The 27,416-nt window shown below is 40.5% G+C and overlaps 1 long non-coding RNA gene across 1 annotated transcript; it reads right to left on the bottom strand.

Moving 5' to 3' along the window:
• Positions 1-8,253: 8,253 nt before the first annotated feature.
• On the bottom strand, positions 8,254-21,525 carry LOC311515625. Its single transcript, XR_014710199.1, has 4 exons — positions 21,442-21,525; positions 12,584-12,637; positions 11,747-11,805; positions 8,254-8,878 (listed from the first exon to the last, which is right to left on the bottom strand). It is a non-coding gene; the product is annotated as an uncharacterized lncRNA (long non-coding RNA).
• Between the last annotated feature and the right edge of the window lie 5,891 nt (positions 21,526-27,416).

The raw sequence follows: 27,416 nt of genomic DNA, 5'->3' as shown, positions 1-27,416 counted from the left end.
CTCGTTCACCTGCACATCCACCAATGTGATATATGCCATCATGTGCCAGCAATGCCCCTCTGCCATGTACATTGGTCAAACTGGACAGTCTCTACGTAAAAGAGTAAATGGACACAAATCAGATGTCAAGAATTATAACATTCATAAACCAGTCAGAGAACACTTCAATCTCTCTGGTCACGCGATTACAGACATGAAAGTTGCGATATTACAACAAAAAAACTTCAAATCCAGACTCCAGCGAGAGACTGTTGAATTGGAATTCATTTGCAAATTGGATACAATTAACTTAGGTTTGAATAGAGACTGGGAGTGGCTAAGTCATTATGCAAGGTAACCTATTTCCCCTTGTTTTTTCCTAGCCCCTCCCCCCCCAAACGTTCTTGTTAAACCCTGGATTGTGCTGGAAATGGTCCACCTTGATTATCATACACAATGTAAGGAGAGTGATCACTTTAGATAAGCTATTACCAGCAGGAGAGTGGGGTGGGAGGAGGTATTTTTTCATGCTTTGTGTGTGTATATAATAAGATCTTCTACACTTTCCACAGTATGCATCCGATGAAGTGAGCTGTAGCTCACGAAAGCTTGTGCTCAAATAAATTGGTTAGTCTCTAAGGTGCCACAAGTACTCCTTTTCTTTTTTCTCAGTGATTTAAAAGCACTGGAAGCTGGCAGGTGATCATAAAAGGCAGTATATTGACAGAAACTGAGGCAGTGGTCAGGCCAAAGTCAGACCAGGAAAGTCCATGCTTCAGTTATTTAGTATTTGGGTGACTACCAGACATTTGTTAAATGACGATTAACCTGAAACTCACTGAACTGGCATGAATGATTTCTCCAAAAATGTATTTTTAAAATCATTGTTATCTATGATTCATTATTCACTTTATAAACTTTGTTTCTGCTCTCTGATTGGGCGACAATGCCTTATGACCTTTGTGTGACTAAACAACACAAGTAATGAATAACAACTATTTGGTTTGCATTATAACCAATGGGCTAAAAATTATTTTTCAAATTTCTTGGTGAATATTATGAATAACCAATACACTTGCAGAAATCGGGATTAACTCATTAATGTTTCACTAGCCAAAAAGGGGTCTAAATTCATAATTAATGGTAATCAGAATAGTTCACTCAGTTCTGACATTTAGTTTAGCTTTTGTGGGAAAGTGGACTAAATCGTTAGACCCCTTCAAATATTTATTACAAAGCACTTTTTTAACATTATTCAAATTTGTTTTTGCCATTTGCACCACCTCTTTGTGTCTACTCTTCATGAATATATCTAGGTTTTACTAACAAGAATGCTCAGAGAAAGTAAACTCTGAAAGTTATACTCGGAAATACTCATGAAAAACAGACTTCAAATTCACTTTTTTTAAGAACTGACACCAGGCACCTGCTTATAAGACTTGAATTCCACCGAACAAGGAACAGAAATAATAGCATGCGACTTCTGTGACCAGTCACAACTAAACCATACAACTCAAATTTCAGATTTAGAATTTTGAATAAAAAATGATACATTGAAGGAAAAAACAAGCAAAAAAGGTTGAATAATTTCAATTAACTAAGTAGAGAAAATTACAATCTGTTTCTCTCACCCCATGAACAGAAAAAGTTACTGAATAAATTATTTGTTCAGCTCTAGAAGTCATTGTGAACGCTTTTAGAAACATATAGACATCTGTTGGGTAGATTTATCTTTTACTGGTTTGGACTGCATCTTCTCACCAGCACCATTTTATATGAAAAATATTTTGATTATTAATAACAGCTTTGTAAGAAAGACGTTAAGAATATTTACAGTGGGGAAATGTGTTTGATTCAGAGAGATATTGAACATAATTGACTTTAAAAGAATTTGTGGGTGCTCATCTTCTACATACAGGTTCAGGTCCTGGATCTCTTTCATCACAAAATATAGAATATAGTGTTGTAGCAAGTTAAACCCATATTTCCAAAATGCTCCTCATTTCTACTCCAGTGCTTTGGACTTCCGTTTGCATATTCTCTACTACTCTGCAAATTAAGTGCCTTAACCTACATAGCACAAATGAACTCTCAAAGTGGACTTGTAGGAGATCTGCTAATAGTGTCTATTTAAGGAATGTCGTTACTTGCAATATTTACCAGTTCAAAAAAAAAGAGGAAAAGTAATAGGCAGAGTGTATCAAATTATTCATGGCAAATAAATCATTCTGTGAATGTAGCCCTTTTTATCTGTTTAGTGGACTGTTTACAAACTGATTCTGATTTTTAAACTTCTGCAACATAGTTTGAGTGAAAAATTTTCATCCTGTGTATTATTGATAAGCTGTACTTCCTGGGTCAGATTCTGCTACACTTCTTCCTGTGGAGTAGTACTTTACCCTGAGTACTCCAGTTTGGTCAATGGTGCCACGCATCTTGAATAAGGGTATCAGAATCTGGCTCTCTGTTTGTAATGTATGACTACAACTTCTTAAACAGGAGAATAAGAGATGACAAGTAGTGAATAATGGGTAGCAATTACTCTTGTTTATGAGTGAATACCTTTTGTTTCCATGCCAGTACAGGTATTCATATGAAAAACAGCCCTTCAGCAAGCATTTGTGTGAACAAAACCTGTTTGTATGAATACTCATGAATATCAAGTTATAAGAGATATGAACATAGCTGAACTGAACAGCCACTTGGAATCTGAATGAATGTTAAACACTGAGGTAGATCCATGGCCCTTCATAAGGAAAGCTTTGTTAAGGCAGCAGCTGAGAGTTCCCTTGTTCTGGGGTATTTCAGGGAGGGTTTGGGGGCAGGAAAAGGAATGGGGTGCATTTCTCTCCAGAGACTGTGGCTGGCAGAGAGAGCCCTCAGGAGCTATATCTGCTGGCACAAAGTAGAGCATTCCTAACTTATTTTGGCACATCTTGGAATCAGCCCACTCTGACCTTGTCTACACTAGAACTTACTTCAGTATAACTTATATTGTTCAGGGGTGTCAATAATCCACACCCCTGCGTGACCTAAGTTATACCTACCTAAGGACCGGTGTAGACAGCACTATACTGGTGGGAGAGCTTCTCCTGCCAACAGAGCTACCGCCTCTTGTGGGAAGTGGAGTAATTAAGCTGATGGGAGAGCTCTCTCCTGTCAGTGTAGAGCATCTTCACTGGATGCACTATAGTGGCACATCTGCATCGGTGCAGCTGTAGCACTTTTAGTCTAGAGGTAGCCTCAGATTGTGGTATTCAACCAAATCTAGTAACTGGGAACTATTCAACGGGTCTCTGATTGAGGGAAGTAAACATATACTGGATAATTAGAATGTTAGTTTACGTCCAATTCTACACAGCTATTGGTGACTTTGAAGTTGATACTGAAGAAAAGGCATGATACTCATGTCACTGTGGAGGATAGCTAGTGTGATCAAAAGCTACAGTGTACTTTCACACTACATCTCTTGTAAGTTGCAGTTTTGAGCCGTGTTGCTCCCAGGATATTGGAGAGACAAGGTGGTTGAGGTTTCAGAGTAGCAGCCATGTTAGTCTGTATCCGCAAAAAGAAAAGGAGTACATGTGGTACCTTAGAGGCTAACAAATTTATTTGAGCGTAAGCTTTCATGAGCTACGGCTCACTTCATCGGATGCATGCATCTCACGATGCTGTAGCTCACAAAAGCTTATGCTTAAATAAATTTGTTAGTCTCTAAGGTGCCACAAGTACTCCTTTTCTTTTTGAAGGTGGTTGAGGGAATATCCTTTGTTGGACCAACTTCTGTTGGTGAAAGGTGTTGTGCAGTTTTCCTTTGAGGTTGAGGACTGAGAGATCAGATATGAAGTGATCATCTTGCGACCTGGGTGATAAGGTGTTTTTGTCTCTTACCATTTTTCTGAGAGTTAATTTGAGACTGTAGTGATTATCTGGTTTCACCCACATAGCTGTTGTTGGGGCATTTAGTGCACTGTGTGGGCTACACCACAGGTTGTGATAGGCATGTGTAGGACCAATGGATCTTGAAAAGTTTGTTGTGAGGGATATTGATCACTGTAGCAGTGGATATATGTCTGCAGGTTTTGCATCTATTATTCTGGCAGGGTCCGATGCTGCTTTGAGTTGGTGTAGTCTAGTCTGTGGGAAGCTTGCTTCTGATGATGAGCTTGATGAGATTGGACTTTTTGGTTTTTTTGAATGTCAGAAGAAGGGGTTCAGGAAAGATTGAGTATGGGTTTTAATCGTTTAATGATACCCCATTAAGTTCCAGTGTGGGATAATAGGTGACAACTAGGGGTCTGCAGTCGGAAGGTTTTTTTCCCCTATATTGAAGCAGGTTTTCTCAGGGTATTTGGTGACCCATTCCATGATGCAGTCACTTCTCTGGAGGATTGTCTTTGTTTGGAACAGGAGTACTTGTGGCACCTTAGAGACTAACAAATTTATTAGAGCATAAGCTTTCGTGGGCCACAGCCCACTTCATCGGATGCATAGAATGGAACATATAGTAAGAGATATATATATATATATACACACACACACACATACACACACATACAGATAAGTTGGAAGTTACCATACAAGCTGCGAGAGGCTAATTAGTTAAGATGAGCTATTATCAGCAGGAGAAAAAAACTTTTTAGTGATAATCAAGATGGCCCACTTAGACAATTGACAAGAAGATGTGAGGATAATTAACTTAAAGAAATATATTCAATATGTGTAATGACCCAGCCACTCCCAGTCTCTATTCAAACCCAAGTTTCAGGATAGGTTGTATATATGCATCATCAAAGATTTACAACCTGTTCTGAAAAATGATCCCTCACTCTCACAGATCTTGGGAGACAGACCAGTCCTCGCTTACAGACAGTCCCCCAACCTGAAGCAAATACTCACCACACACCACACAACAAAACCACTAACCCAGGAACCTATCCTTGCAACAAAACCTGATGCCAACTCTGTCCACATATTTATTCAAGTGATACCATCGTAAGAGCTCATCACAATAGCAACGCCATCAGGGGCTCATTCACCTGCACATCTACCAATATGATACATGCCATCATGTGCCAGCAATGCCCCTCTGCCATGTATATTGGCCAAAACGGACAGTCTCTATGCAAACGAATAAATGGACACAAATCTGACATCAAGGAATCATAACATTCAAAAACAGGTAGGAGAACACTTCAACCTCTCTGGCCACTCAGTAAAAGATTTAAGGGTGGCAATTTTGCAACAGAAAAGCTTCAAAAACAGACTCCAACGAGAAACTGCTGAGCTTGAATTAATATGCAAACTAGATACTATTAACTTGAATAGAGACTGGGAGTGGCTGGGTCATTACATATATTGAATATATTTCCTTAAGTATCCTCACACCTTCTTGTCAACTGTCTAAATGAGCCATCCTGATTATCACTAAAGTTTTTTTTCTCCTGCTGATAATAGTTCATCTTAACTAATTAGCCGCTCACAGATTGTATGGTAACTTCCAACTTATCTGTATGTATATATCTCTTACTATATGCTCCATTCTATGCATCTGATGAAGTGGGCTGTGACCCACGAAAGCTTATGCTCTAATAAATTTGATAGTCTTTTTGCGGATACAGACTAACATGGCTGCTACTCTGAAACCTGTCTTTGTTTGGTGAAGGCGGTTTTAAGTGTGTTTCAGATGTGTATCCCAGACTTTCTCCTTGGAGCATATTCTGTGGTATCTGAGAGTCTAACTGTAGATAACAGATTTTTTTGGTGTATTTCGGGTGATTACTGCATCTGTAGAGGTAAGTGTGGTACTCCATGGGTTTCTTATTTATAGATGTCTGAAGGGTTCCATTGTTGAAGCTGATGGTCGTGTCCTGCGAGTTGATGCTGGTGTGGGATTGTTCTAGAGAGAGTTGGATGGGTGGTGGTTGTTGAAATTGTGGTTGAAGTCTATGAAGGAGGTTAGGTCATCTGTCCAGAGGATGAAAATATCATTGATGTATCAAGTATATCATTTGTTTTGTGGTGCATTTGTCCAGAAATTCTTCCTCCAGGATGGCCAATGAAGAGATTAGCCATTCTAGTACCTATGGCTGTTCCCATGGTTTGGGCAAAGTGTTTGTTGTTGAATGTAAAATTGTTGTGGGTGTTGAGGATGAAATTTAGCCATGTATTTGGAGTGGATATCTGAGTGTTGTCCGTTGTCTTGTATATATCTGAGGAAGGCACAGAGATGCCATCATTGTGAGGGAGAATGGTGTATACTGCAGTGAACATCTTTTTGTTTGTGTCTTTCTGCTGTAAAATCTCAAGAAATAATATTTTTGTGTTGCATAAGCTGAATTAGTTTTGAGCAAAAATATACACATCACTCTTACAGAATCTGCGTGAAGTTTTTTCATTTTTAGAACGGCAAGGAAAATATAAGTTAATGGGTCGTGGGTATGGAGACCACTATGGATACCAACTCTTTCACAGACTTTTCAACCAGCTCTATTTCATAGCCTACCTTCCGTACTCAAAATATTGCAAAACATTAAGATAGAACATTAGTTGTGTGGTAACTGTGCAAGGCAACAATACTACCCTGTTCATGCCAATAAACACACACAGCCCTATAGGTTAGGACCTGATGTGGGGAGAGAATACTGCCCCGGACAATGGTTATGTAATAACTTTTAGATGGTCAGCTATCAGAAATGAGGGAATACCCCTTCTCATGTGACATTAAAGTACAGCACCTATCTTTTTACTGCACTGGATATGTGTTCTCTTTATGACTTCACAGGTTTATGTGATATGTGATCTAAAGTGATCACTCTCCTTACAATGTGTATGATAATCAAGGTGGGCCATTTCCAGCATGTGCCAGCAATGCCCCTCTGCCATGTACATTGGTCAAACTGGACAGTCTCTACGTAAAAGAATACATGGACACAAATCAGATGTCAAGAATTATAACATTCATAAACCAGTCGGAGAACACTTCGATCTCTCTGGTCACGCGATTACAGACATGAAAGTTGCGATATTAGAACAGAAAAACTTCAAATCCAGACTCCAGCAAGAGACTGTTGAATTGGAATTCATTTGCAAATTGGATACAATTAACTTAGGTTTGAATAGAGACTGGGAGTGGCTAAGTCATTATGCAAGGTAACCTATTTCCCCTTGTTTTTTCCTACCCCCCCCCCCAGACGTTCTTGTTAAACCATGGATTGTGCTGGAAATGGCCCACCTTGATTATCATACACATTGTAAGGAGAGTGATCACTTTAGATAAGTTATTACCAACAGGAGAGTGGGTTTGTGGGGGGGTGGGGAGAAAACCTGGATTTGTGCTGGAAATGGCCCAACTTGATTATCATACACATTGTAAGGAGAGTGATCGCTTTAGATAAGCTATTACCAGCAGGAGAGTGGGGTGGGGGGAGAGAAAACCCTTTGTAGTGGTATACACCCATTTTTTCATGGTTTGTGTGTATAAAAAGATCTTCTGTTACTTTCCACAGTATGCATCCGATGAAGTGAGCTGTAGCTCATGAAAGCTTATGCTCAAATAAATTGGTTAGTCTCTAAGGTGCCACAAGTACTCCTTTTCTTTTTGCAAATACAGACTAACACGGCTGTTACTCTGAAACCTTTGTACAATAGCCCAACTTATAAGACATAACTACTTCTGCTTCAAACACTTCACATGAAGCAGAATTGCGCTGCTAGGTCTGAGGTCAAAATGAAATGTTCCTCAAAAATCCACAAGATAACCTTTTCAATGCATTTTTCCATTCAATAGAAATTTTCTTCAAGTATGACATCACTTTAGATCAGTGTCTGAGGGACGTTGTATTTACCCAGCTATGTAATGCAGTATCATTGAGGAGAAAGATTAACAAATTTTTAGGCAAACTGCAGTCATAAATGGTTAAAGAATGAAGATGACAAAACCTAACTCAGTGGAAGGACAGGCAATCTTAGAGATTTCTCTGCTTTTGAGTACTTTACTTTGCCATCGTAACATCCTTCTAACATAGACTTTTGTGTTTAAAATATACTGTTAGCCCTTTTGACTTGGGCAGCTAGCTGGTTTTCAAGGTCTAAAAGGTTGTTCTCAGTAAGAGGAGAAACTGATGATGGAGTCAGGTTGTTGTTTTTTTGGATGCAGTCCTATTTATTTACAAAATGTGCATAAAGTTGTATTTCCCTGAACACAGCAGGAATAAACAACAGGAAAGAGTTTATTTGCTCATAGCTCTTAGCCCAAAAGTTTTATTAGCTTTTTCTCAGGGTCACACCACCAGTGCTTCTGCGTCTATGTCTGGTGCTGTGTGTTTCTCACTGCATCTTCACACACACACACACACAGAGCCCCAGAAAACAATACCTAGTGAACACCATCCACCCACACAGCTCATTTTCTGACCAGCCCCGCATGCCCTGTGTTTTGGGTGGTGATTCCTATAGTTTCAGTTTTCCATAAAGAAGCTTGTTTCCTACTTTTATCCTGAACAAAGGGTTGCAGAGATGCCTACCAGTTTCTGAGGTTTAACCCAAACCCAGCATAACAGTATATACAATATGTACAGGAATCAAATCATTCACTACTGAAATGTAGCCATTCTGAAGAGGCACATGAAAATGTTTGACACTCTACTGCAGCACGTCCTAACAATTTTGGAAGTAAAAAATAAGATATTGAATCCTATCACATTTAGGCCCTGATACTGCAATGAGCTCTGTGCAGTCAGATTCCCCTTGCAAGATCAGGGCCTTAAACTGTAGGAGTTAAGTTAAATCGAAACACTGACTCATACTGGAATTCAGCTAAGATGCCTTGGCTCAGTCTTCCAGTGCAATGGGATCCTTAAACGCCACAGTTCCACAAGACATCTGTTTAACATCTCATCTGAAAGAGAGAGACATTATGGTAACTATCATTTATTAGAAAAGAATTGCAAAAAGAGATTTTGCAGTTACATTTGAAACAAGAAAAAATAGCAGAGATCTTTTCAGTATATCAGTCTAAAATGACTTGCCATGCATTAAGAGTGACCATTGTGTTATTTTCATAATGAGATGGCTAATGGGACTACAATATGAGCAGGCTTTGGACTGTATCTATGATAGAATCACAGAATATTAGGGTTGGAAGAGAGCTCAGGAGGTCATCTAGTCCAATCCCCAGCTCAAAGCAGGACCAACACCAACTAAATCATCCCAGCCAGGGCTTCATCAAGGTGGGCCTTAAAAACCTCTAAGGATGGAGATTCCACCACCTCCTTAGGTAACCCATTCCAGTGCTTCACCACCCTCCTAGTGAAATAGTGTTTCCTAATATCCAACCTAGACCTCCCGCACTGCAACTTGAGACCACTGCTCCTTGTTCTGTCATCTGCCACCACTGAGAACAGCCGAGCTCCGTCCTCTTTGGAACCCCCCTTCAGTAGTTGAAGGCTGCTATCAAATCCCCCCTCACTCTTCTCTTCTACAGACTAAATAACCCCAGTTCCCTCAGCCTCTCCTCGTAAGTCATGTGCCCCAGCCTCCTAATCATTTTCGTTGCCCTTTGCTGGACTCTCTCCAATTTGTCCACATCCCTTCTGTAGTGGGGGGACCAAAACTGGACACTCCAGGTGTGGCCTCACCAGTGCTGAATAGAGGGGTATAATCACTTTCCTCGACCTGCTGGCAATGCTCCTACTAATACAGCCCAATATGCCATTAGCCTTCTTGGCAACGAGGGCACACTGCTGACTCATATCCAGCTTCTCATCCACTGTAATCCCCAGGTCCTTTTCTGCAGAACTGCTGCTTAGCCAGTCGGTCCCCAGCCTGTAGCTGTGCATAGGATTCTTCCGTCCTAAGTGCAGGACTCTGCACTTGTCCTTGTTGAACCTCATCAGGTTTCTTTCAGCCCAATCCTCCAATTTGTCTAGGTCACTCTGGACCCTATCCCTACCCTCCAGTGTATCTACCTCTCCCTCCAGCTTAGTGTCATCTGCAAACTTGCTGAGGGTGCAATTCATCCCATCATTCAGATCATTAATAAAGACGTTGAACAAAACCGGCCCCAGGACCAACCCCTGGGGCACTCCACTTGATACCGGCTGCCAACTAGACATCGAGCCGTTGATCATTACCTGTTGAGCCTGACAATCTAGGCAGCTTTCTATCCACCTTCTAGCCCACCAGGTAGTAAGACAGTGCCAGTATATTTTGAGTATAATACACCTTTAAACATTTCTAATTCTAAACAAATTAGAACAAATGGGAATGTAGGGCCATGACTGGCATATCTAGTTTTGTACAGCAGTCTGTTGGGTATGTGTGTCCTCATTCTAAGGTAAGAGTCTATGTCCCTCTGAAAAAAGGATACATGGGATTTCTGAATAAGGATTCTCCCTAGCTTTGGACAATCCAATCATGGGCACTCTACACTTAGCTGAATCATGCCCCTGAATTGTAATGGCAGCTTCAGGTGCCCATAAATCCCATGGAAAAAGTGTGGGCACAACACCATTTTAATATATGGAATGAGCATAGATAATTGGCTAAAAAACTATGCATTAATTTGATATATTAAGTATTAAATACTTTCTCGATTTAAATAGCTGATGTCAGAGCTTCATCTGGGGCACAAGGGGAAAAATGATCTCTTGCTAAATTATCTAACCAAAGTAATAGAAAGGATCCTGCTTTCCTAATGTAAAGTTATACTGTATCATGACCCATTCAACATTAAAACAAATCATGCATTGGATAAAAGATAGAGAAAGCTCATGCTGGGCTCTAATGGAGGGGGAGTAGTACTTAAAACCAATTCCCTTAATTTGTCTCTCTATTTGATGCATTAAAGTAATTCATATACTAGTCCAAACATGATACATCATGTTGGCTACAGAAGCGTGGATTTTTATTAGTGAGAAATCTGAGGTCTAATGCTCTTTTCACCCACAGCTCTAGTGTGCTACAACACAGCTTTTAAAACGTTATGTACCTGTCTAACTAGATACAAAACTTTTTAGAAACTTGTCTGTTGCATCCTGATAGCTTTAAACTTAGTAGCCTTTCAAACAAATACAACTTAGATAAATAAGCACAATAGAAGTATCTTATTAACTATGATTATTTCTTTTGTGGTAGCACCTTGGGGGCCCTCTGTTTGGACTGGAGTCCTTTTATCTATGCACCATATAAATAAATAACACAAAACCTGTCTTTCCTCAAACAGCTTACAATTTTTAAATGATTTAGAGAAAGGTGAAGAGTGGATGGAATGGGAGGACAATGCTATAATAAGTCAGGGTTCATATGTAAATTAGTCAAAAGGGTGATTTCAATAGTCACAAGTTGACTCTGAGATGGAGACCAAAGAATAGGATTTTGCTGGAATAATATCCTACAAGAACCACGAGGAAAGCAATAAAATCCAAGGCAATAGATTTATTTTTACTGAGTTGAATAATGCTTTTATTGAGCCTCTCTTGGCTGCAGAGAAACAAAAGTCAGAGATCACAACCAAGGGACTCTACAAGTATGGGCCTGTTGCTGCTCCTATTGACGTCAATAGCAAAACTCCCTTGATTCAATGGGAAGAGGATCAGGCCCTTGCATATTGGAAATTGTGGCTTTATTTGCAGTGTGAAGCACTAATAAGAATCAGATCAATACCTAGATCCTTTTATTAATCTAGAGCCAAATTAAGTGCTGACATAAGCATGTGCAATTTGGTTGTCTGGTACAGAGTTTAAGCACTGAGCCACTGATCACATACCTTTTCCTGTTCTCAGATACTTGAAGTAGATGCTTTTATAAATCTTCTGTACACAGCACCTGTGGGAAATTGGCAGTGCCTGTTATTATTACTTCATAAGTTATGTCACTGGCATATCTTTGTGTGATGGGTACAAAAAAGATTTGCATTAACTAAACAGTTGCAACAGAGTGTATCTGCCTCTGACCCAGATCTTTGGCTGTGGCTGAGAAAGACACAGCACAACTTAGCCTGCAGGGTTCATCCCAAGGTTGCTGTAAGACACCTGAGCTTGGGCCAGCTGTGTTCCAGGATGGCTCCTGGTGTAAGATAGAGAACCTCAAGGCTGCTCTAAATTATGCAGGTTGCCAGCTCTTGTGTGCTTGGATGCAGGGAAGCACTAGACATGCCCCTTTTGCCCAGCCTTGACTTCTTTTATAGTCAATGCAGAGATTTGTTGATGAGACTACATATGACAATTCCGTTGGGCCTTAATCCACCAAAGCACTCACACAGGTGCTTAACTTAAAGCTTGTGTGAAGTCCTGCTGTCTCCAATAGATTATTCATGTGTTTATATTGAACACATGCTTTAGTGCTTTACTAGAGTGAGGCCTTACTATGCAAATTAAGTGTGTTTTTATCAAATGTGAAATCCAAAATTAATGGAAACAAAAACATTCTCTTACACATCTTTTACACTGTTTGTAGGAATAATGGGCCAAATTTTGGTGTTGGTCACCTGAGCTGACTTTAATAGCATTGCACCACAGCAACCAAGATCTGAATTTGGCCATTCAGATTTTACCCCTCTGTCCTGAAAAATGTAACGTAATAAATGACTTTCTCACAGACTCACATTCACTATATCTGAACAAAAAACTGCAAACGTCCACGGTCTGCCCTCTGCTATCTGTAAATTGAAAAGATTAATAAGTTACCATTGACAGAAGCGAACTGGAAGATGCTGATTCCATTCTAGCATCTTGCTCTAGGAGTTAACCATATTCTTCCTTTCTAACTGAAGGGCAGCAAATAATGCGGCAGAAAATTCAGACTTTTTACAAGAGGTGTCTTTGTAAACAACAGGGTTACACATTGTACAATCTATGCAGGAGGACCTTGTGGCCTATGCCACAGATTCCATTACGCTCTTGAACCAGGTCAAATACTGAGAGGGGTCAATGGGCCCTTCAGCCTTCTGAGGCAGAATAACTTATTGCTGTGCCATGTGCTCTGCGTGGAGTCTTTCAGATGAGACTAAACAGGAAGTGCCCTTGTTTGTAAACATTTTGCTTGTTGGGGACATTCTGTGGGTGGGATGGGGCAAAAAAGTGAGGGGACATGGTGGAACAAAGTTCTCTTAGGCCAGATCTTCCACTAGAATAAAGGACCTTAAAGAGTAGTGTTAGTTTCTCCCTTGTAGTTCTAACCTGCACTGGGGCTGGTCAGCGTGGGATTAGGAAGCCACATCTAGTTCCCTGATGGTTCTTCCTCCTTCCCCCCATACTCATGGCTGGAGAAAACAATCTACAGGAGCTAATTCAGATAACAGTTAACTCAATTCACATATGAATGTATCCGATCACACCACTATAATCACATCCTGGGCACAAATTTAACTTTAGTAGAACCCAGTGGTAGGTTTCACATCTATCTGGTGCATCTGTAACATGTCTATCTGCAAGATAATGCTGATGACAGTAACTTCTGAAAGAAACATGGAAAAGTAGATTTTACAGAAACTCAAGAAGACTACTGCTTTATAAAGGAGTGTTCTTTTCATGAGCACTCTAGAAGGAAATGATAGTTTTCAAGAGTCAGATAACAGCCCAAATTTCCATGGTGTATTGTCAATAACTGTGACAGTACAAGAGGAAAAAAGTTTTATTTTAATGTCTTCTATGTACAAATTACTACTCAAGCATTTTATATTCCCACTTAAACTGTATGAGTAATATTATTGTGTAGTGATAAACATTAACATCCACGCCACTGCAAATTTATTGAAAACTCCTTTTCTAATCCCCAGTGTGCTGAACTGCTTGTATTACGTACAGGTCTTTTCAGAAATGGGGTTTGAGTGGTTATAGCGATATCACTTTCCTACATTTATCTGTGGCCTGTTTGGTTAGCATGCTCTGCATTATTAAAAAATCTGACATAGTTCCAGAGCTAAGGAATTGTACACATTCAGATCCTATTAGCATGGCTATGTTAAACCACAATAGTTGTTTCCCATTTTGCTTTAATGGAATGTTGTGTTTTATTAATTACAGTGAGATCATTAATATTTTTTGTGTCAAGCCAGTTTGTTTGTATAAAACATTTTCAGCAATTTGTTCATGAAGCTGAACTTGGGAATGTTGTTCTGCATTCTGCATGTTTGACACAAGCTGAGCTGTAAAAGCATAAATGTTTGATATTGCTCTGCTGGGAAATATGTTTCTACTTAGCTGTTTTTTTGGAGTATGAGTGGGAGAAGCATTCCATGTTAAGTTAGTTTTTTTGTCACAAAAACCAAATATGAGTTTGCATTACCATTATGTTAACAGCATGGTTAAAACTATTAAGTCCCCCCCCCGCTTTTCTGTAACTTCCCTCCCGCATCCCTTTTGAAAACAGAGGTAGTAGTAATCATTACACTTAGAGATTCTGCAACTAGAACACACTTTGTATTTACCCGTGTTGTTGATGTCTTGTCCTCTAGAAACAGTTTGTAGGGGGATTAAATGTTCATACAAGGTATTTGGCAGCCCTGCAAACTAAAGCTGTTCTGTCTTTCACATAAGGGGCTAGTGGATGCACATAGATACATAACTTACATTACATAATTAATTACAATCCTAAAGTAATTTTGTACAAAATTCTTGTTGTTACTTTGGTCTTAATCATTATTAGGTGTCAATGGAAAGACAAAGAGTACCATCTAGTAGCTGAATTTTTAGAGAACACCACTATGGCAGACCTGGTTGAAAACAATGCTTAGTGGCACCTTCCATGCTATAAGAAGTGCACTTGTACACTGAATTTGGCAAGTTTGGCGAGAAAAATACACTGAGCTTCAGGAACAGTTGATGTAATCAGGACAAGTTCCAGCTGTGAGTGATACTTGCCTTATATTAGGTCCCATGGCATGCATTTCAAGAATACCTGCTTCTTCTGCAGTATGCTGGAAGCCCGAAAGCATCCATTAAGCACAATTTCAACACATATGAAACAGGTGAGAAACTGTATGAAGCAGTCACTCTTAGCAAGAACGTTATGTGGAAAGTAAAGTTAAGTGGATGCATTGCCCCAAAAGATGCCCACACTTAAAATATTGCATATCGCATCGAGAGTAACACTTTGCATTCTTGTGTGACTCAGCTGGAGTTCATAAATTGCCTCGCAGAGGCTCTGATGGCTGGGACAGTGGTGGCTATGGCCAATGCAGAGGCTAAGTACAGAGAAATATGTGCTCTGGACAGGATTGAAGAGGAACAAATGCTTAGCAGAAAGACTCTTAAAGCACTTATTGAAGATGAACTGTGGGATATGAATGTAGTTTTTAGCAATCCTATCCACAAAAATGAATCACAGCACATATCCTTGAAAGCTGCAAAAGTGGAAGAAACCGCTGATGTGAGGACTCTGTTTGCAGCTGCTAAACTTTGTTGTCCTGCAGTACATGGTTTCAGGGATCAATGCCAATGCCAAACTTGAAAAAAAAAAACCAATACTGCATAACCTCTATTACTTCTTTACCTGGTGCATAGGTGGTTGCAGTGACTTCCAGTACCAGCAAGTCTGACAGTAAGCTAGTGGCACACAAGGCTGCCATTTTCTCACAAAGCCTCATGTACAAGTGCTTGAGTGAAATGCAGGTTTGCCACACATACATGACAACTTTGTGGAACATGCATAATCTACCTTGCTGGAAGAGTTTTGTCATCACACGGCATAACGAAGCTGGTGCCTTGCTCTGTTCAGTGGAGTTTCTTCGTAGTTCCCATGAGAAGGTTGACACTAAAATTATCTTGCATGCCATTAGTGCCACAGAGAAAAGAACTACTAAACTCCGGATTTTTGCACATGACACAGATGTTCTAGAGCTCTCTGTGACATGGTAGGTAAGACTGCCACAAGATTCTGGTTTTGTGCCTGCTGCTGGGGGACATTAAAAGACGTGTCACTGCTGGGAGGTAACACTACTGGAAGGCAGGCTGGAAAGACCAAACTATCTTACTGGAGGGCCTTTGATTCAGCCTCCAAAGACTCTCTCCTCACTCTGAAGGTGCTCAGAGTGGCTGAGACAGACACTGATGAGGCCATAAACGCACTGAAGGCATTCGTACACTGAGTTTACTATTCGAAGACCAACATTACAACACTTGCAGAGCTACTTTGGTGGACGTTTTCCAACAAGCAGAAAAATGGGGAAAAATTTCCACTGACAAGGGGCACATTTATACCTGCTATCAAAAGGGCAAATTATGAAGCTATTTAATGGCTCTGGGATGATTGAGCACATCCAAAACTATCCTCCTCGATCAGGCATAGCTGAGTCTTGGAGGATCTCCTGATCACATCAGGTACGCATGAATTACCATGAGCTTTCAAATCAATCCTTCAGCTAAACAAATGCTTATTTGCATAGACCAGATGCTCACTACCATGCAAATGTTTGGCCAGAAGCCTGCCTTGTATGGAGATGTCTGAGTGCAGCATGGATGAGGATCAGGGTGATAACGTGTCTAGCAGTGGTGCCCTAGATGGAGATGACACTATTGATTAGTTTGATGGATAAATGTTTTCAATTTTGCATGTCAAGGATCACTTCCCTGGGATTAACAAAAGTCAGTGCATCCCTTTGTTAAAGTATAATTAAAGGTTGCCACATCACAAAGGGTGACACCATTGAAATTATGTTTCCATAGATTTTTATGAATCAAATGACACCTCTCTTACCTATCATTAACTTGCTCATGGAATGAGATTTTACTGCATTATGCTCTAAGACCAATGCAGCAGCTACTCCTTGCTAGCCTCTGGCCTGCTGCTTGACTCTCTTCTTAAGAGTAGGCAGAAACAATCTCTTCTATCTGAGATACAAATTCAATTAGTCTTCTCCCTCATGGAGCATATTCTCATCTTCCCACTTTTCCCTTCTTCACACCCTAAGGAGTAGGGAAAGAAGAGATCCACCTTCATCAGATGGGGGGGGGGGGAGGAGATCTTCACTGCGGATAACAGAACCTTGAAGAGATCTGATCAGTGGATGTGGCATGGAGGTCTTCTGGAGGTAAGTAGGAATAAGTTGATGGAAACAAAGGAATTGGGGTAACTAGAGATGGGGGAGATCTGCACAAGGGGGAGCAAAAGAGAGATATAGTGAGAGAGTAAAAATGGGAGGAGAGACGGAAAATAATATGAAGAGGGGAATAAAATAGCAAGAGAGAAATGCACTTTTAAGGACAGAATTTATATGAACAGTTTTATATTTATGCCACTACATTTTATTGATGCCCTGATAAATAAGGGGGAACAAAGCCCTAAATGGGAAACTCTGGCTCATTTGCAACTTGCAATGTAGCAAGACTTTCTTGGCTCAGTTTAGCCTGGGGAGCGGTTGGGGAGCAGAGGTTTCAAGCTAGCAGTGGCTCCGGAATGGGGATGCAAGCATGAGAGTCTTGTCTGAGCACTGACTGCAAGTCATTTAGTGTATCTTCATGCCAATTTATACATGAAAATAGTTGTATGAAATTACTGCTGGTGTAGCCCATTGTTACAGAATTAAGTTTCAGAATATATGCACAAAATGAATATTACATAGTTCATGCTATGTTCTATGCACAGTATGCAGTACTGAACATTTCATGAGACAGAGAGTGAAATTTTAATGTGCTAACAGAGGTCAGGTTTTCAACATGCTATTGCTAAACTACTATTGCCACAATTATGATAAAGAGGATGTGCCGATACAATTGTTGCTGCACAAACATGTCTTATCAGTTGAACTTCTGTATCAAAAAACAAAGGAATGCATGTAGTACAGATAACTTATGTTAAAAGTGCATGCCCATGCGCTTTTCTTGCAGGCTTGCCCCTTTAGATTAGAGCTGCAAAATTCAGATCCAGATTCTGAACTCTGAAAAATCTGCCGGTTTGTTTCTGGCTAATATACAAATTGGGACCACCCAGCCTGGTGTAGAGTCTGTCCTCTAGCTCTCTCAGAACTCAAGAGCTCATGTCTGGGGTTTTGGTTCAGGTATTTGCTAGGTTAAGATGGCAAGTCTTATCTTTAGTGGAAACCAAAATAAACCCGTTGAATTAAATGGGAGCGACACAGAGACCTCTGAGGGAGGAATTTAGATCATTCTGTTTAATAATTCACTTTAGAACTGCCCTAATCATTTGTCACATTGTTGTGAACTGCTTTCTGTACTGATTTCACATCAAGTTGTATGGACTTATGCTACTACCAACCTCATAAGGCCAATGCAGAGACAAATACAAAATCTTGAATTAGCAATTTGCGACACTGCCTAGTAGTTCTGAAGTCCATCAGTGAACAGATTATACTGCTGTATTGGGTCTGGCTCCTGTGGAAGCCAATGGAAAAACTTCTATAGACTTCACTAGCAACAGGATTGGACCCTGAATGTTTTTTCCACCTCTGAGATATACTCTTGATCATTAAGGGTTTTTTAATCAAATTTAAAATGAAGTGCTGTCAGAATGGATATCTACTTATTACATTTCCTACTGTTAACACAATGTATATGTTGGCTCCAAGGAATTGTTAGAGAAGTACAGACCATATTGATCTTTCTATTTCCTTGTAGCTCAGAAATTAAAGTCCATTAAAACAAAAACAATTTTTGTTAGCGGTTAAAGGTTGTTGGACATGAGAAATATTTGCCTACAGTAGCACTGGCTCTTTTAATAACTGTGTCTAGGGTTGAAGAATAATCAATACTCTGTGAAAACACCAATGTCTCCAACAGCAAATACTAAAGAACATTAATCAATGGAGAATCTACAAAAATATGGCTTGTTTATTTTTTCCCTCTTTCCAAACAGACACATTTCTTAACTCTATTTTGTCCAGGATCAGGGTTTGGAAAATGTAGCTGTTTACTATCTTGTCATCATCTTTTGGTGTGATCTTTCTAGGGGTCTCAGCATCTCCTAACTGACCCTCCTCAGTTTGTTTTCAATTAGATCAATTCATGGACCTTCACCTTAAATTGAGTTTATCAGCCCTTCAATTCCAGAGCTTACAGTCTTCTTCTGTCTCCTTATTGTTTTCTCAGAAGCAGCCTGGTGCAGGGCTGTTGCCCCTTTGCTATCTCAGGCCTCCTCTTCCCTCTCTGTTCTCTCACCTTTATAGCCATATTGGGATCCAGGAAGTGGGCGGGCAAAGCCCGCCCACTGCTAAAGGATCCCCCCCCAGCCTAAGGGGCGGGGTCCACAGGACCTGGAAAACCAAATAATTATGAGGGACAACTAATGAATAACAGGGATAGGAGTGCGGTCAAAGGGTCAAATGAAGGGAACCGGACGGGGACACTGAGCAGAGAACCCCTGGACAGCGCCCACTGCTCCTCAAAGTCGTCAAGGGAGTAGGTGGACTCTCAGCTTTATAGCTAGGGTGACCAACTAACAAGCATGAAAAATCAGGACAAGGGGGAATATAAGACAAAGCCCCAAATATCAGGACCGTCCCTATAAAATTGGGACATCTGGTCACCCTATTTATAGCAGCTTTTGTTTTCTTTATTGGTCACAGCTGTGGGTGCTTGTCTCCATGATTGGCAGTTCTGGCTGCTGTGTGGGAGTGTGATCAGGCTGCTTGCCTGCAACCAGGAGACACCTTCCTCTCCCTTCTGCCTATGCTCAGTATGGGGCTTGTAAACCCCATTACATAGCTGCAAGATTAAACCTACTGATCTAGTCATGGGTAGATAGGAATGAAAGGGAAGGAGGCTCTGTTGTAAGAAGCCAAACTCTCCTTTCCTCCCATCAAGCCCAGCTGCAGGAAATTGGAAGGGTTCTTTCTGTGTCTTTTGATACCTCCATCTAAATCCTCCTAGCTGTCATGCTGGGATGGTTGTATGATATTTTACCCCACCCTGAATCTGAGGGTAAGGTCTCTTTTACTTTGATTCAGGATCCTAGCTGTTCTAAAAAGGGTCAAGAAAGAGGTTCCATTATTCTGCCCCTTTCAGTGGGTTTTTTTGTGTGGGTCTTCTGCCATAAATATTTCCTACCTCTGCTGCTGAAAAAGAGTAAAGGCCAGGAGAGCATTTTTTTTAATGAAAAACCATTACAGAGCAGTATTATGGAGCAGTGGTAAAAACTTTTGATCATTCTTCCCATTTAAGGTCAAGACAAAGCCTTTTCAAATGATCTATGACTGAAAAATGCAGCCAACAGGTGCAACCATGAGTTTTGGAGGAAGACAGTTTTTAGGGGAACAGTAGAGGCATAAGTGAAGCATTAAATATGGCTTTGCTAAAACAGTCTGACAGCCAGAAAAACTGATGGAAATGTAAAACTTTGATCTTTTTTCACATTACAACTGGTTCACCTTGCTTTTTATTTTTGATTTTGTTACTGAAGATGGGACCAACTGCTTCATTGCATAAATAGCAATATTTATTGATGATTTACTGAAACATCACCCTGAGAAAAACATGATTTTGCTCAGGCTGAAACTGTGTCATAGTTACAGTAAAGATGGTGTTCAAGTGGTCAAAATGGCAAAATCTCCTTCCTCCATATCTGCAAATTCTCAAACATGTAAAAATCAAAGTTCACATTCAGAAAGTAAAAATGAAAAGCTTGTTACTGCTCTAGTGCGACAACTTACACCATAATTTTTTATTTTTTTCATTGCCTGGTGCTTTGCCTATGTGGAGGAATCATCATATTTGTGTCTAGTCATGTAAATCACTTCTTAAAATTCAGATCTATGAATTATGACCACTGGTCTGACATGCTGTTTATTGCATCTGAATAATGTATTTTGGGTGGCCTCCCTCTTCACAGCTACCTTCCATGATGACTTTTATAAAACATGCCCGACCTATCCTGCACATCCCCCAAGTATAAGGTAAAATACACTAATTAGTAAGCTGATTAATTGATTTAAACATCAAGGATAACTATTAATCTGATTCATGATAAGTTTACATGAAGTACTATCTTTTCTTACAATCAGTTGCAGCAATATCAATGGGATCACTTGTGGATCAATTTGCTGTTCGGCATGAATTAGATTATTGCAAGTTAGCCCTGTAATACTGTGATTTCGGCTGATAGGAGCACCTATGAATGTCTCCTGAGTCTTCATTATAAGATGCTGTTCTTTCAGTTGCTTATAACTTTGCCTAGCTCTCACCATTGAGTCTGAAATTTTACATGCTGGGTGTCTGCCTCAGGCTGAATTTTTTGAGGAAAAGTTCAGGCAACACTTCTGCAGCTGCGAGTGCTCAGCACTTCTGCATATCAGATCCCAGGGTATCAAGTTGGGTAACCAGAAAATGAGGAAGACACAAATAGTGAGCAATGCTGAACAGTTTGGTTTGAAGTGACTTGCCCAGCATCCCATGGCAACACTGTGGTGCGGAGGCAGGGATGGAATCCAGTTCTGTAGGGCAGTATTCAGGTGCCTTAACCTTGAGACTGTCTCTCCTCTTCCTGAAATCCCCTGCTTCATTCACTACTCACCTTCCAACTTCTGCAACAAATGAGGCAGGAGTCCTACAGATAGGTTTCCTTCAATACACAACCCTGATTCATCCCCAAAGCAGGTCCATCCTGTGTACTGAATGAGGAAGAGGTGTGTGTTAGAGGGGGTGGACTAATGTGTGATAATGTAATTAAAGGGTATATCAAAATGCATATATTCAAAGGAGCTGAATTAAGGTTGCATAGGCAACTTTAATGCGGACATTTCCTAACTTTGGAGTGCTTGACTTTGCAACCGTGATGTTCTTTTCACATCATTTTTATCGTGTAATGTAAATCATCATTGGTTCCTGCTGCTGTTAGTGACACAAACCTTCTGTTTAAAGCCATATACTATGGCTTGTTTCTAGTATCAAACTTTTCAAATATCAATTTGCTGTGCTCATTTCATTTTGTATTTATAATTATTCATTATAAATGTAATATTTAAGTGTAATATTTAATCAAACTACTTTTAACTCACAAAAACACCAGCAGAACTCCCAGCAAGACCTATAGAGGCTTCAGAAAGAGCTGTAGTTCATTCAGAAGCAAAAGATGTCCATTTAATAAAAAGTCAAAAACATGCACACTCTGAAATGAACAGTGATGCCTTGAGGGCTGGAAGAGGGCAGAGAGAAACACGTATCAAAAGGAGAAAAGGGAAAATAGGGTAAAAAAGGAGCAGAGAGCTGCAAGGAAGTGTGTGTGTGTGTGCTGTGGGGACTGAAAGAATTCATTTCCTACTCACAGACCCCAGTTCAACTAGGTACTTAAGGATGTGGGCAGTCCCATGATTAGGGCCCCACCAAATTCACGGCTCATTTTGGTCAATTCCATGGTCAGAGTATTTTTAAAATGGTAAATTTCATTATTTCAGCTATTTAAATCTGAAATGTCACTGTGTTGTAATTGTAGGGGTTCTAACCCAAAAAGGAGTTATGGGGAGGGATCACAAGATTATTGTAGGGGGGTTGCAATACTGCTACTCTTACGTCTGCGCTGCTGCTGGCAGAGGCACGGCCTTCAGAGCTGGGCAGCTGGAGAGTTGCGACTGCTGGCCAGGAGCCCAGCTCTGAAGGCAGAGCCACTGCCAGCAGCAGCACAGAAGTAAGGGTAGCATGGTATGGTATGTCGCCCAGCTCTGAAGTCAGCACAGAAGTAAGGGTGACAATACCATGATCCGCTAAAATAATCTTGTGACCCTCCTGCAACTCCGTTTTGGGTCAGGAACCCCCAGTTTGAGAAATGCTGTTCTTCCCCATGAAATATGTATAGTATGTGGTAAAAGCACACAAAAGACCAGATTTCTTGGGGAGAGACTAGATTTCATGGTCCGTGATGTTTCTTAGCCTCCCATGATCACTCTGTGGCTCTTATTTTTTCCAAAGGTGTAATGACAAATATTAATTTGGAATGTCTTCTCCTGAAGGCAAGTCTACACTAGAGTGCTACGTTGGTGCAGGTGCACTGATGCAGCTGTGCGCTGTAGCGTGTCTGGTGAAGACTCACTATGCCGATGGGAGAGCACTCTCCCATTGGCATAATTAATGCACCTCCACAATAGGCAGAAGCTATGTCTGCAGGAGAGCATCCACTGCTGACTTAGCATTGGTGTGGACAGCGCTTATGTCGATGTCACTTACATTGCTAACGGGGGTGTCTTTTTCATATCCCAAGCGACTTAAGTTACATCGACTTAAGCAGTAGTGTAGACCAGCCCTAAGAGATTACAGACTGATCTAGCAAGGGGATGGGTTGAAAAGATGGAAGAGGTCTCTTCTATTTCTAACTGCATGATTCTATCCCACTTTTTCAAAATATTCAAATATGAAATCACTCACAGCTGAATTTCAAATGATCGAAACCAGCTATTAGCTACGTTGCCGCATCACATTCATATTTTGTAATGTATTGAATATAAAAAATTGCTAGTTTTTTCACCACCTACTGGTGAAAATAGCAATTCCTGTATTTGTAGTAAACAGAAATCCTGCCTCTTATAAAAGAAAAACTTTAATGAAAAGGGAGTAATTTGTAACTTGCATTATCACACTGAGTTTGGTAATAGATGTAAAATAGTGCCTTATAATCATATATAATCATATATAATCATTTGTATATATATATATATATATATATATATATACAAATATAATCTGACAGGTGATATTTTTTACTTTGTTCCTATCAAATATTAAATGTCATTTTCATGCTTCAGTTAACTTCCTCCAAATAGCTGGGAGCATGATTCAAATATGCATAGCACAAATTTTTGTTAAATGAAGCCTACATAATCCTAACTAGAATTTGGAGAAATTAAACCTACTGTTTTTATAGAAAACACATGAAAATTAATTATTCAATATTTACCTGTTTCTATCACTTCTCCATTTGTAAAAGGTAAGCTAAGTCACTCCTAAAGAGTGCTGCAAAATTAAAGTAAAATTGTCCATACTATGAGATATTTTGATATGCTTCTGTCATGTCACCTTTGTCTCCATCCTATTTATTCTGTCATCACTGAAAACTCAAACAGGGATCTGAAAGTCAAGCAATCATTCTTTTTATTACTCCAAGGAGCTCACATTCTAAAGACAAACAGGCAGAGTCAGGAAAAGGAGAACAAGATGAGTTAATCTTATTAAATTGCACAAATTGCATCTATATAATGTGAAGACTAATGTGATATTTCAACATTCTGTGATAGAACCGTATTAGTAATTACAATTACTCATCTTTTGAAGGACCGTTTGGAAATATCAGGAGAACCTGCAACAGAAGAAGCTATTCTTAGACTAAAGCCTCCATGAACATGAAGACCTGGAGAGGCAAATTTACAGCTTGAGTGGTGGGATATGGAGTAAATGAAACATGTAAGCAGAAGTAAGTTTGTCGCTTGTTTGAGTCTTCCTTTTACACTGCTTTGTATGAGCTTAAGAAAGGAAGAAGTCTTGCTGTATGTTCTAGCTTTCATATAGTCATTAAAACTTGTTTTGAGCAGTCTTTTATTTTAACGTGTGATCTGGTCAGATGAAAAAGACAACTCATCACTGAAAGCTGGAAACAGGCTGTGCATTAGAGGAAATTCAAGAATGTACAAACATTATAGATAATATTGTGTACTGATATGATTGGGTATTTCAGGCGTGTTTTCTTTCTGTAGCACTTACAGTTGGCTATTATATGCTGTGACAGGGTAAGGCCAGATGGCTATAGGAGAGTAATCTTATTGGGATCCAGGAAGTGGGCGTGCAAAGCCCGCCCACTGCTAAAGGACCCCCCCCAGCCTAAGAAGGGGGTCCACAGGACCTGGAAAACCAAATAATTATGGGGGACAACTAATGAACAACAGGGACAGGAGTGCAGTCAAAGGGTCAAACGAAGGGAACTGGACGGGGACACCGAGCAGAGAACCCCGGACAGCACCCACTGCTATAGGAGAGTAATAGAAGTCAGATATGTTAGCCCCAGGCTAAGTAGATCCCTTTTCCCTGGGTAAGGTAACAGGGAAGGTTTTTTTTTTTTTTTTTTTTTCCAGTCATCCATAGAGTTCCCAAGCAGAAGAGAACTGACTTTTTAATGTTAAAAACAACAACAACACCACAGCATAAATCACTCTCTCTGCCCAGTAACAGCAACAACTAAAAACTGTGACAGGGTCGGACCAGATGGCTATAAGAGAGTAATAGAAGGCAGATATATTAGCCCCAGGCTAAGTAGATCCCTTTTCCCTGGGTAAGGTAACAGGGAAGGTTGCAGAACAATCAGGAACCTTCTGGAGACAATTAAGACAGACAGGCTGATTGGCTGCAAGTGTTCTAATCAAGAAGCTGCTAGAATCAATTAAGGCAGGCTAATCAGGGCACTTGGGTTTAAAAAGGAGCTCCCTTCAGTTTGTGGTATGGGTGAGGAGCTGGGAGCAAAGAGGCACTAGGAGCTGAGAGTGAGAATGTGGACTGTTGAAGGACTGAGGAGTACAAGCATTATCAGACACCAGGAGGAAGGTCCTGTGATGAGGATAAAGAAGGTGTTGGGAGGAGGCCCTGGGGAAGTAGCCCAGGGAGTTGTAGCTGTCGCACAGCTGTTCCAGGAGGCACTCCAGACAGCTGCATTCCACAGGGCCCTGGGCTGGAAGCTGGAGTAGAGGGCGGGCCTGGGTTCCCCCCAAATCCTCCCAACTCCTGGTTAGACACTGGAGGAGTCGACCTGGACTGTGGGTTCAGTAAAACGGCCAAGCTGAGGGCTGCTGTGAAGCTCCAAGGCGAGAAAATCCGCCAATAAGTGCAAGACCCACCAAGGTAGAGCAGGAACTTTGTCACAATGCCTAGAGCATGCATGTTCCCCAAGACTGGTTAATTCTCCCACATTAGCTAAATGGCTGATCAGATTATTTGCATTGTTTATCATTGCCAGCAGAAGTAGACTAATGCTCTGGACTAATATGCAACAACCAGTCACACTTATTTTGACTGATTGCTGGCTAACAAATGCTTTAGGCTGCTCAGCATTTAGATGCAGGCAGGTATATAGCTCTTTAAATATTTATTTAATGAAAATGTATTAATGCCATCAAGTAAAACAGGGGTATGGAACTAAAAAAAACCCTAATATAAAAATGTGAGAATTCCTCAAATAAAGTTGAAGTACTAATGATATTATATTTAATTGCATTCACTGTTCCTAAAGTCACATCTTGCATACACTTAAAACTTTTTTGATGCAATTGCACTGAAAAGAAACTCTAATTTATTTTTCACCTGATTTTCTTTTTATGTTTTGGCTTAGATACTGCATGAACCTTTTCCAAAAGGCATATTTGAAAAGACCGTGGAGAAGAGTATTGTCAAAGGACAAAAAGTTCTAACACTGCAACAAATGCTTTGTTTTTCATCTGCTTATCCCTCAGGCAGCTACAGAAATGTGTGTGCAGGCTGTTGCTTTTTTTTCCTTTTTAGTTAAATTCAGGTTTGGTTGGCAGTTTCTTCCTCAAAAGAGTAGCTCTCCTCAGGTAAAGTTTTATTTGTTGTGTACCCTTTCGCATTTATGACACATACCACAAGGTTTTAAAGTTTTCAGTGCATTTTAATGTGATGAAATTCCATGTATCACACTTCAGTTCTTTTTCCTGATCAGCAATGATGTGAGAACTTCAAAGGCTATTTTAGCTATTTCAAGTCACTTTTCACAGGTTCTTTTTTTAATAAGAAAGAATATGATTGCTAGGGGTTGTGTTTAAGATTTAAACACTTAGCCCTGGTCTACACTAGGACTTTAGGTCGAATTTAGCAGCGTTAAATCGATGTAAACCTGCACCCGTCCACACGATGAAGCCCTTTATTTCGACTTAAAGGGCTCTTAAAATCGATTTCCTTACTCCACCCCTGACAAGTGGATTAGCGCTTAAATCGGCCTTGCCGGCTCGAATTTGGGGTACTGTGGACACAATTCGATGGTATTGGCCTCCGGGAGCTATCCCAGAGTGCTCCATTCTGACCGCTCTGGACAGCACTCTCAACTCAGATGCACTGGCCAGGTAGACAGGAAAAGAACCGCGAACTTTTGAATCTCATTTCCTGTTTGGCCAGCGTGGCAAGCTGCAGGTGACCATGCAGAGCTCATCAGCACAGATGACCATGATGGAGTCCCAGAATCGCAAAAGAGCTCCAGCATGGACCGAATGGGAGGTACGGGATCTGATCGCTGTATGGGGAGAGGAATCCGTGCTATCAGAACTCCGTTCCAGTTTTCAAAATGCCAAAACCTTTGTGAAAATCTCCCAGGGCATGAAGGACAGAGGCCATAACAGGGACCCGAAGCAGTGCCGCGTGAAACTGAAGGAGCTGAGGCAAGCCTACCAGAAAACCAGAGAGGCGAACAGCCGCTCTGGGTCAGAGCCCCAAACATGCCGCTTCTATGATGAGCTGCATGCCATTTTAGGGGGTTCAGCCACCACTACCCCAGCCGTGTTGTTT

The sequence above is a fragment of the Lepidochelys olivacea genome (genome assembly GCF_965140295.1).
Source record: "Lepidochelys olivacea isolate rLepOli2 genome assembly, chromosome: 2".
Classification (NCBI taxonomy): Eukaryota; Metazoa; Chordata; order Testudines; family Cheloniidae; genus Lepidochelys; species Lepidochelys olivacea.
Note: the sequence above shows the minus strand (reverse complement) of the source record. Positions and strands in the feature narration are given on the sequence as shown.